The sequence below is a fragment of the Quercus lobata genome, chromosome 12, assembly GCF_001633185.2.
Source record: "Quercus lobata isolate SW786 chromosome 12, ValleyOak3.0 Primary Assembly, whole genome shotgun sequence".
Lineage (NCBI taxonomy): Eukaryota > Viridiplantae > Streptophyta > Magnoliopsida > Fagales > Fagaceae > Quercus > Quercus lobata.
Genome location: NC_044915.1, coordinates 1,518,365 through 1,537,394, shown reverse-complemented (window position 1 = coordinate 1,537,394; position 19,030 = coordinate 1,518,365). Strand labels below are relative to the sequence as shown.

Below are 19,030 nucleotides of genomic sequence, written 5' to 3'. Positions count from 1 at the left end.
TAGCACCTAAATGGGAGATAGAAGCCTTTGGGTAAGCCAGCCTCCATGATATATTTGCAATGTCTTTGTCCAGCCGTCTTTTGATTGAGGCTTTTCCCCATCTTCCCCTTGGCCCAGGTATATCTTCTTCTCATGTACCCTAGATCGATAGCGCCAAACTCAAACATCAGCTCAGATAGGTAATTGTTGGTTGATGAATAGCCTTTCTTTCCCCCTGCTATTTCCTCTTCATTGAGAACAAAGTTGAAGTCGCCTATACACACCCACGGGCCATGATGGGACTCAAGAAGAGCCATGAGATTTTCCCAAGCCTTTCTTCTTTGAGAAACAGGGAAGGCCATAGAACCCAACCATGAGCCATTCACATACAGAATCAGACACCATGACTGCGATGAGATTTTTGTTGAATTCCACTTCTCTGACTGAAAGACCATTCTTCCACAACATACAAAGACCACCTGCTTTTCCATTTGCTTCAACAACTAACAAATTATCATAATTAATAGAACTTTTGACAAACTCCATCCTACTAACGAGAGCTTTGGTTTCAGACAAAAAAAAAAATTAAATCAGGCCTTGCCCTTTTTATTTGAGCCTTTAAGGCTCGAATTGTTGAGGCGTTACAGATGCCTCGACAGTTCCAATCGAGGATTTTCATGGGGATGGTGGGGGCATGATAAGGCTTGCCTCCTCAATCGTAGAAGAAATTGTAACTGGGTTGTCCGAATTGGAATTGCAATGGGAAAAGTAAATCTGAGAGACAAACTTACGGGTGTGTTCCTCATCTTCAGCTAGTTGTTTTTCATTCAATATGAAGGATTCCAGCCTAGACTGTGGAATGAATGTGGCTATACCAGGATCAAAGAAGACTGGTTTTGGGCTGCTTACAGCTTTTTTGAGTCTTTTGGAGAATGCTTCAAGTTCCTTGTCCGTGATTTTCCTCTTAAGGGAGCTGGATGAGGGGGTGTCATGTAGTTGATTGAGTGGGTTGTTCTTCTTGGAGCTCTGGTTTGTCTAAGCAACTGTTTGGTGTTAGATGGGATGCAGCATTTTGAGATGAAGAGTTTAAGGGTGATAGAGAGCTTAGGTTCTGTTTAAGGTGTTTTGGGATATAGGCTTTGGGTGCTTTAGTGGTGTTGTCTGGGCTTGGCATGACTTGGGTTGGTCTCCTGATTTTTGCATTGAGTTTAGGCTTTAGGCCCACTTGCATCGGAGTTAAGCGAATGAGATTTCGAAGGCCCGTGATTTGTGAGCTTACTGAGGAGTCTTGGTGTATGTCTGTCTTAGTGGGCTTAACCTGAGGAGGGCTTGGGGACTCCAGATAACTTTCCAGGTCATTCTGGATAGGCACGTTCATTGTAGTACCTTTGACAGGTGGCTTAGATGTAGTGGGGTTGTCACCAGGTTGCCACATTTCTTGATAGGGCTGTTGCGTGGTATTGTACTTTAGCATGGTACAATACAATATGGTGTGTGCTTCAGGCGTGGTTGCTAGTACTAGATTGTTTGCTATCACTGGATTCTGAGTTGGCAAAGGATTGACGCTGCCTGAGGTGTTGGTTGGATCTCCATTGCTCACGTACACGTCCGGCAGATAGTCGTCATTTACGGGCTTGAGCCAAGGTCTGGTAGCCTTAAACCGGATTCCTCTTGGATTGCATAACTGGAACAAGTCTTGCTTGTAGGACTTTTCCTTATGTCCTATGATTCCACATTTGTAACAATAATCTGCAAGCTTCTCGTATTTAAACCCAATCTAGCAATTGCTTTTGTTTGGTTGAGGGAGGAAGAAACCCGGGCTGAGGGGCTTCTCTATTGGAACATCCACACGGATTCGAATGAATTTTTTCCAACTGCCCCCAGGTTCTCCAACTAGATCAACTTCGAGAACATGACCAATGCGTGCCCCTATTTTCCTTATATTACTCTCCGTAATCCAAAGAGTTGGTATTCCATGGATTTGGACCCAGAAAGTGGATGTGGTGAAATCAACCTCCTGCCAAGTGATGTCTGGACTCCACCTTTTTAAAATGAAGTGTCCTCCTTTTCATGATCATGACCTTCTGTTGTAAACTGTGTGCGCGTCGACTTCATGTTGGAATGAGAACAAGTAAATGTTTTTGTCCAATCTCTTGACCTCCAATGGGTATACTGGTTTCCAAGCTTTGAGAGCGATCTCTTTAATGTACGTGAGCCCTATCTGTTTGGATGTAATGAACTTTGCGAGAATGATGAGCTTAGGGTGTATTTTGGGATCTTGGTTTGGAGGGAGCTCTAGTCTATGCTCTTGACAAGATATCTTCTCAGTTCTAGTTACTAGGACAGAGACCTCCATGTTTGGGTTGAGTGATGCGATAAGGTAGCTGTATGGATAATGGAGAGGGTGGATGGTGTTTTGGTGAGCAGCAGATGGGAAAGGTGAGGTTAGGGTTAGGAGTGTGGGGAATTTCAGGTCAGGGGAAAGGAGAGGGAGATAGGGTACTAGTGGGAGTACGGAGAGAATTTTTTAATTTTTTTGACCGGTGGAATTTTTTTTTTCCTCCCACTTTGTACTAGTGGGAGTAGACTTCGTACTTTTGCATTAGTTGACAACATATGTCGTGCCATGCAAGAACGAGGTTCTTGCACAATCTAGTGCTTATGAAGAAGGAAGCGTGTTTAAAATTTTCACCCAAATAAAGACTTGTAGCTCTTGTTGTATGTGACTGAAGATATGTTGCCATTTTAGGTAGGGATGGCAATTTATATCCGATCCGTGGATACCCGGTCCAGCTCGACCCTAATGGGCTGGATTTTACCCGGTCCGATAAATTATAGGGTCGGGTATGGGTTTAAAAAAAAAAACCTGAAATGGGTCCGGGTTTTGATAAAAATCCGGCCCGGACTCGGACCCGGACCCGACCTGTTTATATATATAAGTTAAAAATACTAAAATACCCCCGTATGTATATAAGTTATAAAAAAAAAAACCCTAACCCCATATTCCCATTTCACACAATCAGCCGCCTGCCTACTCCTTTTCTCCTCTCCCACTCTCACTTGGTCAGTCCCTCTTCATCACACCCAACCTCCGATCTGTCACTGTCGGCCTGAACATTTGTCACCGCCAGCCTAATTAGCCTGAAGCCCTTCACCGCCGGCCATCACTTGCACCTCCAACCGCCTCGCTTCCTCTATTTGTCTCCACTGGACCACCTCGTTCTCTATCTTTTTTTTTTTCTTTTTCTTTTTTCTAGGTTCATTTCGTCTCAATCATGTGAGTTGTTTGTGATTGTGTTAGGATTTGTGTTTGTGTTTGTGTTTGTGATTTTGAAAGGGAAAACATAAATCTGAAATTTTTGTGTTTGTGTTTGTGTTTGTGATTTTAAATGGGAAAAATCATAAATCTAAATTTGTGTTTGTGTTTGTGATTTTGAATGGGAAAATTATAAATTTGAAAATTTTGGGTTTGTGTTTGTGTCAGGATTTGTGTTTGTTTTTGTGATTTTGAAAGGGAAAATCATAAATCTTTGGTCATTGTTCATCCATGATTTCCTGGTGGTTCTTTTTATTTTTCAATTTTTTAATTTTCATCCTTTGATTTCTTTGATTTTCTCTACCTAAGTATACTCCTGCTAGTATAAAAAAAAAATTTATGTTTGCCCAAAATCAAGGCTTGAATCTGGGCAAACATATTCTCAAAAAATCTGGGCAAACATTTTTTATTTAATTTTTGGGCCACGGTATGGGCTTCAGGCAGATTTTTTTTTTTTTTTTGGGATTGGGCCACGGTTTGGGCCCAAATCGTGGCATGGCTACGGGGCCCGTGGGTACCCGACGGGCCGGGTTTGGGGTTAAGAAAAAAATCCGTTTAATAAACGGGTCGGGTTCGGGTTTTTGAGACAGACCCGCAGGTTGGGTCCGGATATGAAAAAACCCGGCCCGAACCCGACCCGTTGCCATTCCTAATTTTAGGTCAAGAAATGATATGTCCATAACATTTTTACAACAAATCATAAGTGGAAGGTTGTTACTGGTTGTTATTGTTGGAGTAAAAAGTAATCTTAGTGTCAGGTTCTAATTTGAACTAATAACAACTAACCACCTGTGATTTGTTGTAAAAATGTTGTAAAAATATTGTAGACGTAGCATCTCTCTTTTAGGTCCTCAAAACATGCTTACTTCTTGGCTGACTTCAGCTGCTTGTTCTAGCAAGGGTAGCTTCTCAAGAGGTTAAAATTGACGAGGGAAGAGCAACCAATCACCCTTAGTCAAAGCTTTCTCTTAATGATGCTAAAAGCAGGCCAATTTTTTATTCAAACAGAAGCAAATTGAACCAAAACATCAGTTTAACACCTTCGGGGTCCATTGCCTCATCTATTAGCCAAAAACCAGTCATTAAGGACACCCAAGACTAGAATAAAACTTTCTTCAAATTTAAACAAGCTAATCATGTTTTACCCACAAAAACTCCAACTATAGAGTAAAAGTCCATACAATAGCAGTATGGGAGCCACATTTTGAGGTCCTAGGATGAAATTTAAGGCACAAATGAGTTTTTCCTCTCTCCACTACCTCTCTTAAATTTCCATTCATGCTCTACTTGAGGAAAAGTTCAAGATTTAATGTATTATGCTATTTCTCCAGCCTTTTATTGTTTTGCACTATAGACTATTTTTATTTATTTCGGCCCTTCAAAAAATCAACAACAACATTTTGGTGACTCCACTAGGGAGTCATGTAGCTGAAACAAGAGATATCATGCCTCCAAAGGTGCGAAATCAAAACAAGGGTGGTGTTACCAATACTAACTTCTTGTTCCATTATGGGTCTTGTGATGCCTTGTCTCAACAAGAAGAGCATCATTAAACGGAGCAAGAAATGGTCAATCCTTAGCTTATTGAGCTACTATAGATGTTCTAACATGTGCAGCATAATCACTCCAATATTGTGAAGTGATCCAAAAAATAAAGGACTTCAAGGAAGGAGGAAAAACCTAAGTTCTTATTCAAGGGAAGGCCTCCCTAACATTCATTCATATTTTTCTTTCATGTTATGCTTCTAAATGAATTATCCTATATCTCATGCTTTTACATTATGTTCGTAAACATGGTTGGTTGTAGCTTGAAGGTTCAACTATGGTGAGCCTCACGTCCACTAGAAGGCTAGATACTACCAACATATGGCAAAGTGAAGCTCCAAAAGCTTATTTCAACCTAGGAACTCCATGCGAAAGTAGCTACAAAGCTCATACTCAAGATCTCCTCACCCTATTCCTCCTTTGTTGTAGAGCTTGTGCTAGTGCTGGGTTATCACTGAGCATATCGAGGTTGCTATGGGTGATCGAGTCATTATGGAGCAAGTATGAGTGCCGTAGTATGCACTCACTTGCATTTGAATAATTTGCTTCATTGATAAATAAAGCTTTTGCCAACCATCCAAAGGCCATAGCTAAATGGTCTACCACGAGTCCCTTGATTTCATATGCAAGTCTTGAAGTTATGCTAGTATTACACTAGCGCAAAAAGCACGCTTAAGCTAAGAGTCTCAAACATCCTCCTTGCAAATTTATTTTCTTGTATAATTTGAAACACTTCAACCTTCAAAATTTATTACTAATGTTTTACTATAAATCTTTGTGCTACTTTGCATAGCCATGACTATTGTTTATATGAATCATATTTTCAACAGGGGAACAAAATGGTAGCTTTCTGAGAGCACCCGACAATGATGGAGATCCGAACTCAATCCCCTCTCAACAAAGCAATTGAATTTCACGCACACCAAGTTGTGACATGCTCATGCACTTCAAGCTATGACAAGCATACGCATCCAAAGTCGTAGTTTATTTGTGCACACCAAGCCATGACACGCTTATGCACTCAGTGGCGGCTCCACATTTAAGTCAAGGTGTTAACACCTTGACTTGCAAAAAAAAGTATAAATACTTGAAAATACACACACACACACACACAAAAATAACTTGTTTTGACCACTCTAAAAAAGGTATTGAGCACCTTGACTTAAAAATCACAAGAATTTAGGTTTAACAGATATAAGGGTAATGTTAAGTCTACAACATTTTCATAACAAATTTTAGGTAGCGTACGTGCAAGTTAGATTTGAGCTTATATATGGAAGTGAAATAAGTTATCTAACAGGACATTTACATGAGAAAGTTCAAAAAGATGCAAGCTTTGACATGACACTAAACAAGAAATAAAGAAAGTGACGATAGGACATGAAAAAGACATACATTTAAATAAGAAGAAGAAACTGGTTACTAAAACAACACAGGATATACGTGGAAAACCTTAGAGAAGGGATAAAAAATCACGATTTAAGCAAGAATGTAACATTCTTGCTCGGCTCAGCTTGTATTATGTGTGAAGAAGAGATCAGTTTACAATGAGGTTGTCTTTCTTTCCTACCAACTCTCCATTTTCATCTTAAAATATCTACTTGGGTTCTTACCCTAATAGCACAGCTACATGTTCCTTTTATACTCTGAGGAATATGGTTGAGTACAAAGCTGTGATATTATCTGCTGACTAAGGGATGAGAACTGCACCAACGTGGCACTAGGACCCATAGGTAGGTAGCTTTGCCACTGCTTGGGAGACAAGTCTTGGTCATCAAGAGGGATATCAGGAGTACTGTGATTGGTACATGTGTCTCTAAGGTGACTCATTGTGCATTTCACCAATAAGGGGTGTCCTCATAGTCTTTGACATTGAAAAGTGATTATATCTTTTTTTGGTAAGTGCTTGAGTACCGTGTCAGGTGTAAATCTCACTTCCTTCCTAAGGCAATCACGCCTTTAGCACAGACCAAGACAAAATCTCTTAGCCAACACCTTCTCTTCCTTTCCTCATTGCTACTCCACGCATAGAGTCCAAATTCGACCACTTATGCATTCTCTCATGCCAGAATGCATAAGTGGTGTTATGTATAGGTAGTATGTTGTTATTGATTTTAACTTGGCCCTAATAGTAACTTCATCTTTTTAACCACCAATTACAACTTGTCACATAAGGTTTTTGTGAAAATATTGTAAATGTAGCATTACTTCAAAAATAATTTTGTCTTGCAAAACATAATCTTTAACCCCTTAAACAAAAAAATAAGCACAAATATCAACAATAAAAATTAAATAACATAGCAAAAATGACCAGAAAAAAAGAAAAGAAAAGAAAAGAAAGACTAGGCCGAACAACAACAAGTGAACAAATTATTTAACAAAAAACCTATTCAAAAACAAAAAATTAAAATTCCTAATCATTCAAATCTATAATTCGATCAACTCATTACATAAAACTAATCTCTAATTTCATTTTTTTCCCTAAAAAAAGTACCAAGAAAATACTGCTGTTGTGAGTTCTCCTTGGCGGTGTCGACAACTCTACTTTTTTTGACTCTATAGTCACATCAACTTTGTTCTCAGCAACTTGACCTGTAGTTGTAGCAAGTATCATCTGTTGCTCTCTTCCCTTCTCTCCCCCCATGTTTTACTTCTTTATCATCATTTCAAACTCTTTCATTTTATACTCTCATCTCAACATTCTCAATTACCACTTTATCTCTTGTGAAACATTTGTTTCTTTTTCTTTTTGTTAGCGGAATGACATTGTAATAATTCATGTATTTGCGTGTTTTTTTTTGTGTGACATCTATATATTCAATTTTATCTTTATTAGATCTTGTATTATTTAAGTTTCTTAGTGAACACCTTAGAAAATATTATTAGAGTTGCCATTGCATGCTCTCCAAGCCATGACAAGTTCACACATCTAAAGTCACACATCAAACGTGGCATGCTCATACATTCCAAGCCATGACAAGCTCACGCATCCAAAGATATAGTGTACCCACACACATCAAGCCATAACAAGCTCACACATCCATAGTTGTGTTGTGCTCGCACACATCAAGCCATGATGAGCTCATCCACTTAAAGTCGTGAGAAGCACATGCATTCCAAGCCATGCTGATGTTGATGCCTTAGCCACTCTTTGGATCCAATATTATGCTTGAAGGGGAAGGTGCCCATGTCACCATCCTCAAGAATAGTGTTCCTATCACTCAAATCTTGTGAGGGGAGTTTGCATAAAAGCCCATTAGTAAGAAGAGTTGGCATGCATATTTGAAGAATGGTTTGCTAGACCTCTAGCTAAATATTAATATTGAACAACTCAGATATTACACGTTGGTTGCTAAAAAGCTATACCAAAGACTTCAGAGCAGAATCTTGGCACAATATGTAAGTTTGGAAGAAGTAGTGTAGAGGTTAATCGAAAGGCACAAGAGAACATGATGTGTCGGGAACCTTACATTAACACCTCTAGTATTTAGGTTATTAGGCCTTGTTTGGATGGTGAGTGATTGATATCTCATCACTCAAAACTCATTACCTTATAACTCATTTTTTTTATCACTTGAAAACCCCCAACTTATGCCCAGCTCTGTTTGGCCCTTAAACTCAGTTGAGTTTTCATTTTAAAAACTCAAAATCTCAACTTTTTGTGGGACCCACGGACTAACTTGGTGTAGTGGAAACAAAATATCAAACCCAGCACCCAACTGAAAAAACCCATCATCTTGCAAATCACAAAACATCAAACCAATCCACCATAGCAGATCTAGCCATTCACACCACCAACACCTTCAACACCACAACAAATTACACTATAAAGCTTATAAAGAACTAAAAGAGGGAAAAAAGAGAAGAGAAAAGATCGTGAAAAGTGAAGAAAGAAAGAAAGAAAAAGAAGAAAAAAGAAAAAGAAAAAAAGAAGAGAACCCAAGCCTAGAAACCCAGTGAAAAGGAATGGAAAAAAGAAAAAGAAAAAGAAAAAGAAAAAGAAAAAAAAGAAATCAAACTCAGAAACCCAATGTGAAAAGGAAAGAAAAGAAGTAGAAGAGAATAGAGAAACCAAGCCTAGACCTAGCGTGAAAGAAACCAAAAAAAAAAAAAAAAAGAAGAAAAAAGAAGAAGAAGAAGACGACGAGGTGATGATGAAGAGCACAAAAAATCAAAGAACAAAGAAAAAAGAAGAAGTCTGGTATGATGAGAGAGGAGAGAGCTGGGAAGTCAAGTAGGCATGGATTTGACAACACACAAAACATGGGGCACGTTAGTTGAGTGAAATTACAAAAGTGCCACCATAACTCTGTTTTCATAACTCAAAAACACTATTTTTTTTGTTTTCATTTTCACTAACTCATAACTCAATTTAGTGAGTTTTGGGTGATGAAAACAGAAAATGAAAACTCATCCAAACAAGTGTAGCATGTGTGGGACCCAACAATTTTGAGTGATGAGTGATGGAAAACACAAAATCCAAACACCCCCTTATTGTTCCGAAATTAGAAGCCAAGCAAGAAAAGTACGAAAATGTTGTATGCAGTACTAGCATGTTTTCGACAAAGAGGACCCCATTTTGGGAGTTCATTTTGGTAGGGATTTTACCAATCGATAGAAAAGAAGTTTATTGCCTTAAGAAACTCTTTGGATGTTACCTTTTAGCCTAATTTCCAAGGGACGATATGCCACATATCATGGATGAAGTCCTTGGAGAAGCTGCGAAGGTAGCATGTGAAGAGGTGAATTGCTTGATTTAGGTAATGAGATTCTTTGTGTCTTCCCCGTGGGGGCTTGGTTTCATTGAACCCATCCATTTTCCCTTGTGGGTACATTTGAATCCTTGCCACCAAATACTTCATTAAGTAAGTGGAAGCAACATCACTCAAGAAAGCAGTGGGAATGGCTATAGCCAAATTCATCAAGAAGAATATCATTTGTTGCTTTGGCATCTTACAAAAGATTATAAGCGACAACGTTGCTCCATGCATTAACAAAGATGTCCAAGGAGTGACTGAGTACAGCAAGGTCAAGCTTTGATGGTCATATATCATCAAAGAAGCTTACAATAGCGGATATTACCAACTTAGCAATGTGTGTGTCTTTTCCAACAAACTTTTATCAAGGGTAATTGGCTAAATCTCTACCATGCCTAGTCAAGAGAAACCTTGCCATTTTCTACTTTTCCACCCCTCCAACCAAATAGATCCTAAATGTTAAACAATTAGAGAAGAATAGAAAAATGAATTGAAGAAGAAGAAGAAGAAGAAGAAGAAGAAGAAGAAGGGGCATGAATGCACATGGTTCGTTTTGGTGACCCATGGCATGAAAGCTTCCTACTGTGAGGGGTGAGTTCTTCGTTGTTCAACTTGGAAAGGAAAATATTATGTTTATGTTAATACTGATTGAAATTCACCGAAACAACCAAACTTTATCTTCGTCCACCAAGACTTGAATTTGTGCTTTCTTTTTCTTGTTCTTCTCTATTTTTTTTTTTGGTATAAATCATTTAGTTCCAGATCTTAAAAGAAAAAAAAAAAACCCAAAGTGCATTCCGACCGAATTTTTAATTTTATTAGCTGAAATTCACTGGAAGGGTCTAAACAAAAAAGGACCATGCAAATATTAAAACCGACCACAGTTCTTAGAATTGTACGGTTCGATTGTGATTCAAGTGGTTCCATGCTTTTTTTTTTTGGTTTGCATAGTGGTTCCCAGGGTTAAAAGAACTGTAATAATGAGAGGTTCACGGTTAACTAGGTTGGACTGTATAGTTCAATGAAGGGGAAGATTTGATGAGTTGATTTTGTAGAGTAAAGCAATTCTTTCTATTCCATGACACACTAGTGGTAGACTAAATAGTGGTGGCTTCATTCCATTTGGAAGACACTTAGATTTGGTATTAGCCTCACAAGCAAAGAGACTAACATCATGACATTGGAAGTTTTTAAGGTCGAGTTGATATGGGCCTATTTAATTCTATAATTACTTCAGTGAGTTTACTAAGCTATGGAATGGGTTAGTGACAAATTACCAATCTTGGTTCGAGCGTTTGTTAGCAAAGGTGGGTTATCTACCACTAGGGTTGGGGTGGAAATTGCTGCAATTTTTGGCCAATTCTATTCTACTCTCCCTTAATCCAAACTAGCTCTTAAGAGAAATCAACAATTTTGGTTGAACAAGATCGTTTGTGTAAGTATTTTCATTTTATTCTAATTGCATATTTATGAGTGTGGCCCAGGTATTTTTGAAACTTTTTGGGTAAATTTAACAAACCTACCCTCAGGTTTGTGATAATATCAACTAAGTCCAAAACATTTTAAAACTTACCAATTTAGTCCTCAAAGACAACTTTGCCCCTTTTATTAAATTTTTCTCTTTCTCTATATTCTCTCCGTTCCTCTTCCCTTCTCTTAAACTCTTTTGTTTGAGTTCTGTCTTAGATATCTCTATAAACCCAAATAAAAAAAAAAAAAAAAAAAAAAGATTTCCTTTATTCCCTTTCTTCATCTTCTTCTTACTCTTTTGTCTCTGATTGGTGGAGGACTGTCAGACTCTACACTTACGAAACAGAATCAAATATCACAGGGAATATCACCCTCTTAGGTGAGTTCTATGACACTAAATACTCCCATGGTGGCTATCTCAGTCGTTTAGCAATCCAATCTGTCATCAAAACTGCTGTCACTTCATATCCAAAACCTCTACCTCTCAATCTTCACAGTGGCCTCTAATTAGTGCTGATTTCGTCAGATGTTCAAGTCCAAGACTTCTGTGGAGCAATTTGTGGCTTTCACTACTTCACTTTCCCAAACATTGTTGGTGTCACTGTACCTTATGCTTGGGTTGGTAATAGTGGAACTCAGTGTCCAAGCATTTGTGCCTATCCATTTGCATGGCCTAAGAATTTAGGTAAGCCACCACCAAGCACAAATTGAGGCAACGATATAATGCATACACCTAATGGGGAAGTGGGTGCTAATGGAGTAATTAGTGTGATTACTCATGAGCTAGCTGAAGTGTTAAGTAGCCCACTTCTAAATGCATGGTATGCTGGTGATGATCCAACAGCACCAACTAAGATAGCAGATCTGTGCGTTGGTGTTTATGGGAGTGGGGGGGGGGGGGTGGTGAATATGTGGGGAAAGTGTTTACAGAATCATGGGGAAATGGGTGTAATGTGAATTGGGTGAAAGGAAGAAGGTTTTTTGTGCAATGGGTATGGAACCCTTTGCAAAGGAGATGCTTTGGGCCTAATGCTGTGGATTAAAGAGTGTTTCAATGTAAATACTATGCTATCATTTGTTCTACTACTTTACCTCTTGCTCTTATTATAGAGAGATCTGAGAGAGAACCCAGAAAAGAGAGTTTAAGAGAGGGGAAAGGAACAGAGACAGAAGAGAGAGAAAGAGAGAGAAGAAAAAAAAAAAAAAAAAAGGTTAGGGACAAAGTTGTCTTTTGAGGACTAAATTGGTGGGTTTTGGGCCTAATGCTGTGGATTAAAGAGTGTTTCAATGTAAATACTATGCTATCATTTGTTCTACTACTTTACCTCTTGCTCTTATTATAGAGAGATCTGAGAGAGAACCCAGAAAAGAGAGTTTAAGAGAGGGGAAAGGAACAGAGACAGAAGAGAGAGAAGGAAAAAAAAAAAAAAAAAGGTTAGGGACAAAGTTGTCTTTTGAGGACTAAATTGGTGGGTTTTAAAATGTTTTGAAATTAGTTGGTATTATGGTTTGTGAAATTTACCCAAACTTTTTTTTATAAACTTCATTGTTTACCTAGCTCTATAGTGTGTGATCATGATGCAGTGTTCACAACTCACAAGTTTTTTTATTTGTATATATATATATATATATATACACACACTCAACATGTGTTAACTAAGAAACTGAGAAACAAAGAAGGGTATCTTTCTTACAAGCGATTAGTATACTAGGAGGAAGATTGTCCGAAAAGAAACAACAAGAAATATTAGACTCAAGTGCAAACTTTGCAGTTACATGGGCAGCATTGTTGCAAGACCTGTTGACCCAAGCAAAAAAAAATGTAGGAAAGGACTTAGCAGCGAAAAGAATATCAGAAATGAAACTCTCAATAACCCAATCTGGACTGCCCTTACGTTTTAGGACCTCGTCTAAGCATACCTTATAGTTGCCTTCAAAAGTGACAGAATACCATCTTTCTCGGCTAGCTAGCTAAACTGCCCAAAGTAATGCTTCAGCTTCGGCTTGGAGAGAAGACCATTTTGATATAACTTTAGCCCAGACCTTAATAACAGCACCTCGATAATCTCTAGCCATGATAGCTAAGGCAACTTTTGAATTGGAGATAGCCGCATCAAAGTTGATCTTGATTGTACCAAATGGAAGTTTAGACCAAGTTTGAGGATGATACACCGGGGCTGAGTGAGGTACTGGTTTGGGGAAAATGAAGGTGCATCTCCTATTTGGACATGAGTAGAGATGGGCTTACCATGGTTTGAAGCTTTCTTACTTTCTTCTAAGATGAAATTTTCCAGCCTTGACCGTCGGATGAGAGTGACCGTGGTTGGATCAATATACATTGGTTCTAGACCAAGTGCTACATTCCTTAGTTTCTTAGAGAAGTGTTCAAGATCTAGCCGGTTAATCTTCCTTTTCAGAGTGTTGATTTGTGCTATAGAGGAAATTTGAGATTGAGGGGGTTGGGTATGAGTTGCCGAGATGGTAGCTGGGATTATGGTGGATTGTGAATCTAGGTCGTTAGGAACGGGGAAGGTTGGGTTTTTAGTGTAATTTTGCGAGTTTGGGCTTATTTGGTAACAATGAAATGTGGGCTTTTGAATTATTTGCTTTCAGCTCGTGCAACACTTTGGTGGGCTCGGTACTAACGTGCTTGTGTGATGACTTGACTGACCTGCACATATCTCAGCATTACGATGGCTTGGGTCCAATCCAATCTTAACCGGTGTTAATAGGATAAGTTCACGAAGGGATGTGCTAGCATTGTGGTCTGGCTTTGAAGAGGACAACTAGCATTTATTTGGCACCACCTGCATGCCTTTCCACTTATCTGTATTGATGACATTCCTTGTCTCGTCCTTTCCCACAAATTTAGGAGTGTCGTGGCATCCTACGGTTACCGGATTTTTGTTGGTTGGACACGTGTTGTCCGTTACATGGGGACCACGGTATTGCTCCATCGGAGGTTCTTGCCGTGGCTTGCTGTTGCCACTGGAAGCAGTGGTACTTTCATTCGCAACCTCGAATATTCCCTCTGGCTGAACATCATTATCAGCCCTTAACCACGGTCTCGCCGCCTTGAAACGTTTACCAGTTGGATTACTGAGCTGATAGAGCTCTGATTTGCAGTTTTTTGGCTCATGCCCGATTATACCACATTGATAGCAAATGTCTGCCACTTTTTCATACTTTACTCCAATCCACAAGTCTATTTTATTCGGTCTAGGGAGGAATACACCTGGTATCAATGGGGACTCAATGTCCAGCTCAACTCTAACTCTGATGAATCTTCTCCATGCACCGCCCCTGTCACCAATAAGATCCACTTCAGTGACTACACCAATTTTAGAGCCTATTTTCCTTAGATTCTCTTCCGTTTTCTAGAGAGGTGGTAGCCCATGGATTTGTATCCAAATTGATGTCGTCGTGAAGTCCACCTCTTGCCATGTTAGATCTAGGCTCCATTTCTTTAGTACTAGGTGTCCACCTTTGATGGACCATGGCCTCTTGACAAAGACCTTACGAAGATCAACTTCGTGCTGGAACATGAACATGAACACATTTTTGCTCAGTCTTTTGACCTCAATTGGGAAGACTGGCTTCCATGCTTTGTTGGTAACATCTTTGACGAAGTTCAAACTGATGGGTTTATCTGTGATGAGTTTTGCTACTAGAATGAGGTTGGTATGGTTGGTAAGATCTTGGTTTGGAGGGAGCTCTACTCTAATATCTTGGCATGAACACTTTTCCGTACGAGTAATGAGTTCAGACACCTCCATTGAAGGTAGAGATGTTTGGGTAGGCTTGCAAAGATTTGTTTGTATATTTTCCTTGGTTGGTGAGAGGGTAATAGAAAAGACTGAGGGAAATAAGTAGTGAAATGTGGTAGGAGAAGGAGGGGTAGAGGACAGGGTAGGGGAAAAGGAGAGACTAGCTCAGGTTAGAGGGAAAAGTGGAGAGGGTACCATAGTACTACGGAGAGAAAAGCTTCACTCATTTTCACACTCACAAGTTCCTTTGGCGCTGCATGTATTTTTTATGTATTTTTTTTATTGCGATGCCTAAACAGTAGGTGAAATGGCTATCATGACTACTACGGTCAGTTTCAGATCTTGCAACGCATTGGTACGGTTAATTTGGAATTGCCATCGGAGTCAGTCACATATCCACCTTGTTTTCATGTTTCCTTGCTAAAGAAGAAGCTCGGTGACGAGGTTTCTGTATAACCTCTGTTTACCAGTCATCCTGACCTGTGAAGATGGCATAACAGTCTGCCCTTGAGGCTGTCCTCGACCAGAGGAAATGAAGGAAAAGGAAAAAGGTACATATTCATTTGCAAGGTTTGTCGTCGTTAGAATCGACCTAGGAATATTTGCAGGACATGCAGCGCCAATTTCTAGACCATTCCCTTGTCCTGCACTAGGTGCATCCTAGTATTTTGGTTATTTCCTATATAATTTGAGTAGTACCTATAAAAAAAAAATTGACAAGTGGTGCATTTGAATAAAGCATTCAGAAACCACTTACCACTTAAACCCTTGGAGGTCTAGTGTTACCTCAAACTAATCCCATCTTTTTATTTTATCGTTATTCAACGTAGGTAAGGATACCATCCTCTAAATACCACGCTAGAGAGATTTGAAGTGAGGATATACTGAAAAAATAAAGATGAGAAGAAAGAAAAAGAATGGTCCTATTGGCTTAGTATTTTTACAAAAATTTCACAATAAAGCCTAATTAGCAAGTTTTTACAAGTTCTTATCTGGGATCACAACTAACATCATTTTTTTTTTTTTTTAATTTATCTTTATCTACTATTAACAACTTGCCACCTAAACTTTGTTGTGAAAATATTGTATCCGTAGCTTTATTGGAGAGAAATATGAGAATCATAATGGAAAATGAAAATGTGAATTGTTTGAAATTTTTTTTGTAGAGCTGAAAGAGTTGCAAGCAGAAATAGAGATACTACATGAGAGAGAGTAGCTGTGAAATGAGTAAAATGAGACAAATAATAAGACGATGGGTATTGTAGAAAATTTGTAAAATATATAGGGGCATTATGTAGATTTTGATCAAAATTTTATATAATTTCAAATAGAGGAATGAATGTTTCCTGCAACTTAAACTTATACTTCCAAAAAATGGATTTTTCCACATTTCTTCATACTTCCAAATGATAGAATGAAACGAATATTCTTAAAAAATCCTTTCAGTTCCACCATACCAAATGGGTTGCAAATTATTTTTAGAGGATACAAAGAACGTATTCTCATAATTTACTAAAGCGGAGTTATAAATTAGTCAAAGAAATATTCAAAATGTATTTTCATGCTTCAAAAACTATAAAATGCATTTATTTTTTTTATTTTTTATATATAATGTTAAAGCATTTGGATTCTCTTTAAAAAATTTGTCAAAGTTTGAAGTAAAAATCCACTTATTTATTTATTTATTAATTTATGAAAAACCAACTTTTCAAATACCTTACTTCACACTGTTCATTTTTTTTACCCATTCCAGAAAAATATTCGTTATCAAACTCAAAAAAAAAAAAAAAAAAAAAAAAAAAAAAAATCTTTCTCCTCTCAAAGGTCAAATCACCAACTCCATTGACAATTTGACCACTAGATGCTCACTGCCAACTCACCCACCCCCACATCTAAGAGTATTAGCATTGGGGGTGTAGAAACCCCCAGTTCCTATTTTAGCAACTGACCATTTAAAAAAGAGCTTTAATCATATATGTAGACCTAAAATTTTTTAGCATCTATGAACAGTAAGCCCTTATATTTACAACTTATTGTTCATGAATTTGTAAACTCAAATACTATATTTTGTTCTCTATCTCTCTCTCTCTTTGCACGTCTCCCTTCTCTCCTCCCTCCTTTCTTCTCCCTTAGTGCCTCTCACTCTCTGAATCTCTCTTCTCTCTACACTTTGTGGCTGTGGTTGTTGTTTGGGTCGGGAGTTTGGGTGGTGTTTGGATTGGTCGTTTGGGTCGGAGTTTGGGTTAGCATTTAGATGGCAATTAGGTTGGCTTCTGGTGGATTTGGGTCGGCGTTTGGGTAAAAGTTTGGGTCAATGGGTGTTTTGGTGGTGGCGGTGGTTCAGATTTTCAGTGGTGGTGGTTGGTTGGTGGTGGCAATTTTTTTTTTTTTTTTTTTTTTTGCGTATCGGTGTAGCTCTTCTGATTTGAGTATATGGGTATGTGATTCAATGATTGTTTTGATTTGTTCCAATTTGGATATGGCTATGTAGTTGTTTCGATTGGGTGGTGGGTGGTGGATGGGTTTTTTGTTTTGGGTTTGTGGTTTTGGTTTTGTTTGTTAATTGTGGCGCAATGGTGGTGTGGTGGTTGTTGGTAGTTTCAATGGTTGGATTGATTTGGGTTTGGTTGGTGGGCAGTGGAGGAGCTGAGTTTGGGTTTAGGTGATGAGAGTGGATGAGAAAGGGAGAGACAAAGAGGAAGAGAGTGGAGAGATGGAAGGGTAGAGATAAATTAGTGTTTATATTATTTTATTTGATAGTTTATATTATTTTATTAGGCTGTATATAAAAATAAGAACTGAAATGTTTGGTGTATTGTAAAATGAGTTGGTAATATAGATAAAGTAGTGCTTGAGGATGTAAAATGTGTATTATTTTACATCCTCATATGTGAATGCTCTAATCACGTAATGGCTAGATCAACCAACTCACACCTAGGACAGGACAACCATCAATGATGAGCAAATCAGCCACTAATGAGGGCCAGATCAACCACCCATACTTGGACATTGATAATGAGGTGCAAAACAGTATGATAGATCGACCAACCCACTACCTAAATCACCCAACCTTGGATCTCCTTTGCTGCTCATCATATTGTTCTCACTTTGCTTCCATTCAATTCAATGTTTACAACAAGAATACAAAGTATTTAAAAAAGAGAACAAAGAATTTACAATGACTTGTCTAAATTAAACAATCATTGAAGCATTTTTTTTATAACAAAAAAACATTGAATTATATGTTTAACACTTAAAAGTCTTTTTTTTTTTTTTTTTTTCCTTCCAATATGATATTTTTCATTTTGGTTCAACAAGTTTAAATCTGTTTTAAAAATGATTATTCAATTTGTCTTCATGATAATCACTCTTTATAGATAGAGAAATGTAGTTTTATTGGAATTTAATGGCCAAGTCAATTACGAAAATGGACAGCTGAGCCATTTTGAAACTAGAATCAAATGAATAAAATGAAAAATAATAAACTTAAGAGACCAAAATGAAAATAACTAAAACTCTAAATGCAAAAAGTGTAATTTAGTAAAAAAAAAGAAGAAAGAAAGATATGTAGCTAATGAGAGTAGATGATTTTTTGTGTTTTAATAACAAAAATTTGATGGGTTTCAATTAGCTCAACTGGTAAAATTTTTTATGGTTGAATAAGAGATCTGAGGTTCAATCTCTGCCTAGACCAAAAATTAATTGGTGTCTTGGTCCATTAATAAAGAGCTACTATCAAGAGCTGACATCATTAGTTGAAATTCTCTCAAAAAAAAAAAAAAAATTTTGACTATTAAAATATAGGTAGGACCAAATGTGACAGCTCTCTTTCTTTCTTTTTGTTTTCTAATTTTTTAATTTGTTACTTTTTTGGCTTAATCATTGCACTTATTATTAAAACGTGTAAATTTGCAAGAGAGACCAGAAGACATTGAACAATGTAACTTGATTAGAAATATATTTTTGAACCATTAGACCATTCACATCAGCTCGTGTAAATTTATCATCTATTTTACATTGAAAAAGCTACCTTTTCTATTTTACACATCTATTTTTACAAAACACCCACATCAGTTCATCTATTATACACTATATTTTATATAAATAATATTTTTATATTCTTTTTTTAATATTATTTTACCTACCGTTTCTTTTTCTAATACATCCTTTTCTTTCTTCTTTCTTTCTTTTTCTTT

The 19,030-nt window shown here is 37.7% G+C and overlaps 1 pseudogene; it reads left to right on the top strand.

Annotated features, from left to right (window-relative positions):
• Positions 1-2,367: 2,367 nt before the first annotated feature.
• On the top strand, positions 2,368-12,112 carry LOC115971631 (annotated as a pseudogene).
• Positions 12,113-19,030: the final 6,918 nt, after the last annotated feature.